At 34.6% G+C, this 9,125-nt stretch overlaps 1 protein-coding gene across 1 annotated transcript in view; it reads right to left on the bottom strand.

Moving 5' to 3' along the window:
* The window catches only part of GRID2 (glutamate ionotropic receptor delta type subunit 2), a 2,072,895-nt gene that overhangs the window by 34,191 nt on the left and 2,029,579 nt on the right, over positions 1-9,125 (bottom strand). The gene's annotated exons all lie outside the window — the stretch shown is intronic.

The raw sequence follows: 9,125 nt of genomic DNA, 5'->3' as shown, positions 1-9,125 counted from the left end.
TCATTCGTCGTAGTCCGTCGGTGAAGAAGGTGGTTCCGCGTCGGCGGAAGGAAGATTCAAGACCCAGCTTGGAAGATGACTTCGCCCGGATAGAAGACCTCTTCAGCGCCTCTTTGAAGATGACATCGGCTGGATCGAAGACTTCTTCAGCGCCGCCTGGATGATGACTTCATCGGATCGAAGATTTCTTCAGCGCCGCTTGGAGGATTAACTTCTTCCGCTCCGGATGTCCTCTTCAGTTCCATCGGTGGCTCGGCTGAGTGAAGACGACTCAAGGTAGGATGATCTTCAGGGGATTAGTGTTAAGTTTTTGTAAGGGGGGTTTGGGTTAGATTAGGGGTATGTGGGTGGTGGGTTTTAATGTTGGGGGGGGGGTTGTATTTTTCTTTTACAGGCAAAAGAGCTGAACTTTTTGGGGCATGCCCCCACAAATGGCCCTTTTAAGGGCTGGTAAGGTAAAAGAGCTTTGAAATTTATTTAATTTAGAATAGGGTAGGGTTTTTTTTTATTTGGGGGGGTTTGTTATTTTATTAGGGGGCTTAGATTAGGTGTAAGTAGCTTAAAATTGTTTTAATATTTTTAACATGTTTGTAACTTATTTTTTAACTTAGCTTTTTTTATTTTTTGTACTTTAGTTAGTTTATGTAATTGTATTTAATTGTAGTTATTTGTAGCTAATTTATTTAGTTAATTTAATGATAGTGTAGTATTAGGTTTAATTGTAACTTAAGTTAGGATTTATTTTACAGGTAATTTTGTATTTCTTTTATCTAGGTAGTTATTAAATAGTTAATAACTATTTAATAACTATTCTAACTAGCTAAAATAAATACAAAGTTACCTGTAAAATAAATATAAATCCTAAGATAGCTATAATATAATTATTAATTACATTGTAGCTATCTTAGGGTTTATTTTACAGGTAAGTATTTAGTTTTAAATAGGAATAATTTATTAAAGTATAGTGTAGTGTTAGGTGTAATTGTTACTTAGGTTAGGATTTATTTCACAGGTACATTTCTCTTTATTTTAGCTAGGTAAGCTATTAAATAGTTAATAACTATTTAATAGCTATTGTACATGGTTAAAATAAATTGAAAGGTACCTGTAAAATAAAAATAAATCCTAAGATAGCTAGAATATAATTATTATTTATATTGTAGCTATATTAGGGTTTATTTTATAAGTAAGTATTTAGTTTTAAATAGGATTCATTTAGTTAATAAGAGTTAATTTATTTAGATTTATTTAATTAATATTTAAGTTAGGGGGGCGTTATGGTTAGGGTTAGACTTAGGTTTAGGGGTTAATAATTTTATTACAGTGGCGACGGTGTAGGGGGGGGGCAGGATAGGGGTTAATAGGTTTAATATAGGTTGCGGCGGGTTCATGGAGCGGCGGTTTAGGGGTTAAATTATTTATTTAGTTGCGGAGAGGTGCGGGATCAGCAGGATAGGGGTTAATAATTTTATAATAGAGGGCGACGGTATAGGGGGCAGGATAGGGGTTACTAGGTATAATGTAGGTGGCAGCGGTGTCCGGGAGCGGCGGTTTAGGGGTTAATACATTTATAAGACTTGCGGCAGGGTCTAGGAGCGGCGGTTTAGGGGTTAATACATTTATAAGACTTGCGGCAGGGTCTAGGAGCGGCGGTTTAGGGGTTAGTAACTTTTTTTAGTTGCGGGGGGCTCCGGTATAGGGGGTAGAACAGTGTAGTTTAGTGTGAGTGCTTAGTGACAGGCTAGCAATAAAGCTGGGAAAAAGCCGAAGGGCAGCGAGATCGGATGAGTGATAACTGTCACAGTCCGCTGCTCATCGCCCCGTGGCTTTTTGACAGCTTTATTTGATAACTTAGGCGTATTTTTTAAGGTCCGCGGCGGCGAAGGTAGGCGAGCTTAGGCGGACGTATTGGGCCGGCGAAGCCAGAAAAGTAGACGGCTTGATAACTACCCCCCAACCTCCTCACCTCACCCATTGCCTAGGATAAAGTGTAGAGAACAATTTAACCCCATGACTACCAAAAAGGACTACAGTACATTGTTTGCAAGGGAATGCACTGCAGTTCTCTCTGGTAGCCAAGGTAGCTCCACATGTTATCTTGTTCTGGCAACAGTACAGTTAACACTGAGCTCAGCTGCCTGTTAGTTGTATAACAGTGTGCACACTTGCCACACTGTTATAAACCAGTAATGCTCTGTTAGCACTCTGTCACCACGTCTCCGGCAGAAGCAGGGAAATGTAAAGCAACTATCAGTGATCGGCTGAAAACTTTTGCCGCACAAGTTCCTGCTTCAGCCTGCAATAAATTCTGCAGCTCCTACAAGAACAGTGTGGCAAGTGGTGCGTGCACACAGTTATACCACTAACAGGCAGCCATTCCGGAACACAGGAGATGATGTGAGGGGGGGGTCCAGGACACCAACATTTGTTTGCCAGCAAGCCCAGCATTAAACCTTAGGGAGCCAGAGGGAACATCTATACTGGATTAGGGTTTGGCAGTGTCTTACTTATCCAGTTATATCTGAAAGCTCTAACTCTGTCCCTCAGCACGCCGCTCTGAAATAATTTGCAGCTTGCTAAAACTTAAACATTTGCATGTCGGGTCACGGTGAGCCAGCATGGGGGGGGAGGGGCATATGCGGTGCGCACTATTAGCCCATTTTGCAGAGGCAGTGCAATTATTAAGTAAAAATAAATACATTACCATGTTGCTGCTGCAACATGGCTCCCTGCTCTAAATTGCTCGTCTCCTGCTGGGGTGCCCTAAGGCCTCTTGGGAACTTTAAGTATCAGGACAAGCCCCATGCTTTTGACTGACTGGTGGGAGGGGCTTAGCTAACCTGGTCGACCCAGATAACTTGACGGCCCAGCAGGATTTTGCCCGGCATGTCCTATGGCCAGTCCGGGCCTGATCTACAGGTTAACATATAAACTCAGATCTACATGTTATATGTCCCTTTATTCGTCTTGTTTTCCCTGATTTATCAATTAAACTTTCCCTTACTAGTAGATTCTTGCAGACTGAACATTTTTTACATTTAAAGTTTCCATCTTTTATTGATAATATATTTAACCAGTTAGACTCTTTTTTGGAGTAGTGACTTGACACTAATCTGTCTTTCAGGCAAGGTGCCCTTCTTGCCGTTAATTTTGGCCCTGTTCCTATTAATTTTTCTAAAACAGGGTCAATTGTTAGTACGTGCCAATGTTTGATTGTATTTCTTCCCACTTATTATTATACTTAGTTACAAATCTTAATTGATTGTCATCATCTTTCAATTGGTTTTTATATAACAGAGTCTCTCTGCTTGTATTAAGCGCTCTGTTGTAAGCTTTCTTTAGGAGTCCTTGTGTATACCCCCTCTCTTTAAATCTTTCTTGAAGACCTCTTGCTTCAATTTTAAACTGTGAGATATCTGTACAATTCCTTTTGTGTCTTAAATATTGCCCCTGCAGAATATTCTTAAGAAGATATGAAGGGTGATGGATCTCTGCTCTCAATAGGGTATTACCTGCTGTTTTCTTCCTATGTGTGGCAGTATTGAGTTTATTACCTATCTTTAATATTCTGAGGTCAAGGAAGGATATTTCTGTGTTACTAAATTCATATGTGAATTTTAAATTATAGTCATTTTGATTTAGTTTTTCCATAAAATTCTGTAATTCCACACTAGAACCCTCCCATAACATCAGAATATCGTCAATGAACCTTATCCAAAGACTGAATGGACTATCTTCCAAGTTATACACTTTCTCCATTTCCCAAGACCCCAGAAAGAGGCATGCATAAGTTGGGGCACAGCATGTCCCCATTGCTGTTCCAAGTATTTGCTCATACATTTTTTTATTGAACAAAAAATAATTATGTTTTAGAAAAAATTCTAATAATTTTATTACAAATTTTGTATGCAATTGGTACTTTATACCTCTTTGTGCCAAAAACTTTTCCATTACCTCTTTCATGGGGTATTGAAGAATACAACGGTTCAACGTCAATTGTGACAAATAAGGTCTTTTCATCTAATATTAATCCATCTAGTCTTTTTAGGACATCCAAGGAATCCTGAACATAGGAGGGGAGGGATGTGAGGAATGGTATAATATATATATACTGAGATATTTTTTCTGTTAGAGAACCAATGCCCGAGATTATTGGTCTTCCGGGAATTGGAAATCTTTCTTTGTGCAGTTTTAGAATTGTGTAAAATGTAGGGATTTTTGGAAATTTTACCTTCAGAATTTCTTTTTCTTTTTTATTTATTAATCTCTCATCATATGCCTCTTTGATGATTGCTTCTAATTCATTTTGATAATCTAACGTTGGATCTTTTTTAAGAAGTTTATATTGTGTTATGTTTGACACTTGTCTATAAAATTCCTTTTCATAATCTATTGTTTCCATTACCACTACATTCCCACCTTTGTTAGAATTTTTAATTGTTATATCTTTATTATTTCTAAGTTCTCTTAGAGCTTTGCTTTGTTTATTTGTTAAATTATCTTCTGACTTTATTTCTAAATCTATTGATTCAATATCTTTTTCTACTAACTTTACAAAGATGTATATACTTGGGAATGTAGTTAAAGATGGCATGAATTTTGATCTATTTTCAAGGTTACTATAGACTATATGTTCTTCATGTATTGACTGTTCCCCCTCAGGTTCAATTTCCTCTTCAAACTGTTTTAATAGCAATTTATCCTGAATATCTAAAGTTACAACTTTTTTCTTTTCATGATGAATTTTTCTTAAGGCTAGTTTCTTTGCAAAGAGATTCAAATCTTTTGTTACTGTAAATGTATCACATATGTTAATGGGTGCAAATGTCAGTCTCTTACCTAAAACTTCAATTTGTGAATCCGTAAGTTTTGCCTTAGATATATTTACTACTTTTTTACTTTCGATTAAACTTATTGCTTCACCTTCCTTTGATTTCTCATAGGATATCTTTTGTTTCCTTGATTTATATCTTTTGTGTTTCCACCCTCCCCTTCTTTGTCTTTTTGGTCTTTCTGGGTCACTCCTAAAAAATCTCTTCTCCTTCCTCTCCTATGAAAGTTCCTTTCTTTACCTTCATTTCCCTTGTATATAGTATTGTATAATCATATACTTTATTCTGTTGATAATCATTCCAATCTCTTTCAAACTTTCGTTTTTTACGAAATTTTATAGCCTCCTGAATTTTTTTGACCTCTGTTTTCACTACTGTCAATAACTTCTCATAATTGTCATTCTCTTTCCATTTGTCTATTTTATTTTTAGCTTCTTCCAGTTCAGTCTGTAATTTTTTAAGTCTTAAGTTATTTTCTTCAAGCATTAATCTCATCCAATTTGAAGAACATTCACTTGCATAATTTTCCCATTTATTTTGTATCCCCTCCAATAATGGGTCATTTAAGTTTGTACCTGGCTTTTTCCTAATGCTTAGCCCTCTCGGTATCATTTTATTTTCTAAGTATTTAGTTAAACTTGATACTTCCCATTTTAACTTTTGTTCTTTTAAGATTTTTGCCTTGTAATTTTAAAAAAACCCATTATATATATTTGTGTCATCTGATATATTTTCCCCTGTTTTAGTTTGATCTCCAGATATGGAGAAAGTTTTATTGACATCAAAGTCCCATTCACTTATATCTAATCCTGCCATTTTCCTTGGAAAGTTTGATTCTATCTTTTAAATAGTTATAATCCCTTTACTCTGGTAATATTCAATCTTTGTGCATATGTTTATTTTGGAAAGGACATTTATTATGTCCAGAATTTAAATACTTTATTTTACAAAACTAGCAGCACAAAATATATTAGTAATTTGCAAGTCCCTGTTTATTTTTTGTATTTGAAATAACAGGTGTTGCTCATTAAAACAATCACTAGTTGTTCTCAACGAAGTGCCCATTCAAATGGGCTGAACCTGCAGGCAAAGCAGACCTGCTAATGTTATATATATATATATATATATATATATACACATACATATATATACACACATATATACACACAGCCTAAGTAGTTAGGTATTTTAATGCTAATTATGTTTGGGGGTTCAATGAGCACATTCTTTTGAAATTCTGAGTTTTTTTAGTTTCAAGCTTCCATTTTTTCTTTTTTAGAATGGCAGCTTAATATTTGTGCATTTCCTTATTATTCTATGTGTATATGTATGTGTGTATGTGTGCTTGTGCGTGTGCATGTGCTTTTGGAAATCAAACAAAAAGGGAGTAAAGGGAAATAATCAAGTATTTATGTGTGTCAGGTTTACAAAATGTAATATCTGCTGAATAATATACTGCTATTTTTTTATTTTTTTATGATATGTCAGTAAAATAGGTGCTGGGACTTACGGGAAATAGGTTCATTATAACAATTGATATGGCATAGTTACAAAATACAACATTACATAACATTTCTGGAGTTACTTCCTAACTCTCACATTCTAATTTTGTCTTTTGTGGTTTACAAACCTTTCAAATGGGTAGTTTGAGTTAAGTTTATAAAAAAAATATTTCACAAAATCCACAAAACTCCAGAATTGTTATTGTTTGAAAAGATAGATCATTCCTTTATTATCTATTCCCCATTTTTGCATAACCAACACTGTTATATTACCTTTTTACCTTTGTGATTACCTTGTATATAAGCCTCTGCAGACTGCCCCCTTATTTCAGTTATTTTAACAGACTTGCAGTATAGCCAATCAGTGCTGACTCATAAGTAACTCCACAGGAGTGAACACAATGTTATCTATATGGCTCACATGAACTAGCACTGTCTAGCTGTGAAAAAATGTAAAAATGCACTGAGATAAGAGGCAGCCTTCAAGGGCTTAGAAATTGACTTTTGAGCCTACCTAAGCTTAACTTTCAACAAAGAATACCAAGAGAACAAAGCAAATTTGATGCTAAAAGTAAATTGGAAAGTCGATTAAAATTGCATTCCCTATCTGAATCATGAAAGTTTAAATTTGACTATACTGTCCCTTTAAAGAGAGTTTGTAGAAAAGAAAAAACGAGTTGATAAACTTTTTCAAAGGGAATAAAATTTGCCTCACTGTTGGAAACAGAACTCAGAAGGGTTATATTGTACTCAGAAGGAATTATCATTAAAGTGTTATGAGGTTTTGAAGCAAATGTCAATAAAACCGTTTTAAAATCTGTTATCTCAATTGGTAATCATTTTCGAAGGAACAAAACAGTAGACATGTTATAATTATCTTTCATCTCACGGCTATTCTAATCCATCTCTTGGTGTTTTAAAATAACCTAATTTGCTTTTATTAGTTCATCTGTCATTTTTAAAAACCAAAATACAGCTGACTGGATTTCTTAATTGGAGTCAAATTGAGTATTTTGATTACATTGATGGATGACATATAACCACTCATTACCGAACTTTTACAGCCCTGAAAGTCTTAATAATCAACAAGGCTGAATACAAGGTGTAAACAAATGACTCAACAACAGTAAATATCCTAAATAGTACTAATACCTAAATAACACAATATTTCAAATTTACTTCACTTATTCTTGAGCTGACCCTTTAAAGGGATATAAAAGTCAAAATTAAACTTTGCATGATTCAGATAGAGCATCTTATTTTAAGAGACTTTTATTAAATGTACTTCTATTTTCAAATTAACTTTGTTCTCTTAGTATCCATTGTTAAAAATATGTACAGATCCTACACTAGTGGGAGCTAGCTGGTGATTGGTGCCTGTACACATTTGTCTCTTGTGATTTGATGACTATATTTGTTCAGCTAGCTCTCAGTAGTGTAGAATAAAGCAGATTTGATAGTAGAAGTAAGAATGTGGTTTAAATTGTCATGTTCAATCTAAATCCTGAAAGAAAAAAAATGAGTTTTAAGTGTCTTAAAGGTGATATTTATTTGTTCCATGTAAAAGATTTTAAAATGTCCCACATTCTTTAGTTTAATAAAATATTTCTGTGCTAAATAAATTAAACTTTTTATATGATACTTTAAAGGAACAATATTATCAGCTACACTGCTGGAAAGGTGCAGGGACATTGTTTTAAATGTGTGGGACTCTTATTCTCTTACCCTCACAGTGAGGTTGGTTTATGTTGCTGCTTCTCGATTACATAACTTTTCTAATGCAATTTTCATTATAGTATATATTTTCAGTATAGTATAAATTATATTTTCAGCAGGCAAAAACAGCTATTTTAAAGGGCACAATAAAGCTAAAGGGGCTATTTGTAAACAATTTTTTACACTCCAGCAGGTAAAATGAATCATTGGGAATACATTAAAATGTTACAGTACAGTGTCACTTTAAGGGACTTGCAATTATATTTTTTCAGTTGTCTTACAATGGAATAACAAATAATTCAACTAGATGTATGTGAAATTTCTGAATATATTAACACTGTATTTGCTGCATTTGTTTTTTAATAGCAAAACTTCACTCACCACTTGCCTTATCTGGGGAACCAATCTGGACTTGCTACTGGATTAGACAAGCCTTGCCACTATCATTTTGTTGTCATTGTTTGCAATTCCTTATCACCTATGCTGGGGCTAATTAGGGACAGGAGTGCAGTAGGAAAGGGTGTATCCAGTCTGCAGTATGCATTTCTAAGTTTGCAAATTGAAAAATTCATAATTTTCAAAGTTAAATGACAAGATAAGGAGCAAATTAAATAATGAAAATATACTGTAAAGTTGTTTTACTTCTTAAAATTAAACATTTTATATTACAAACTCAAAGTGCTTAAAGGGATAGTGTACACCAATTGTCATTTTAGTGCATGTAGTACACACTGCTATAAAGAATAAAATGCAAAGATACTGATATAAACATCCAGTATAAAACCTATTAAAACATACTTAGAAGCTCCCAGTTTTGCACTGTTGATGAGGTTAGGCTGGGACACCCACTAAAGGGGGCTAAGAGCAGACCCTCCCCCGTCCTCTGCATATGAAAAGACCATTATACAAACAGAAGCAATCTGAAGTCTGTATACATCAGTATACAAACTTTGGGGCTTGGTTAGAAGACTGAAAATCAGCACAATGTTATTTAAAACTAAGCAAAACTATACATTTTTTTTGCAAAAACACACCCAGATGAGCTATATGAATGGGTCATCTACAAAACATTTAT

The sequence above is a fragment of the Bombina bombina genome, chromosome 2 (assembly GCF_027579735.1).
Source record: "Bombina bombina isolate aBomBom1 chromosome 2, aBomBom1.pri, whole genome shotgun sequence".
In the NCBI taxonomy this organism is placed as follows: domain Eukaryota; kingdom Metazoa; phylum Chordata; class Amphibia; order Anura; family Bombinatoridae; genus Bombina; species Bombina bombina.
This window is presented reverse-complemented; position numbering and strand designations above follow the sequence as displayed.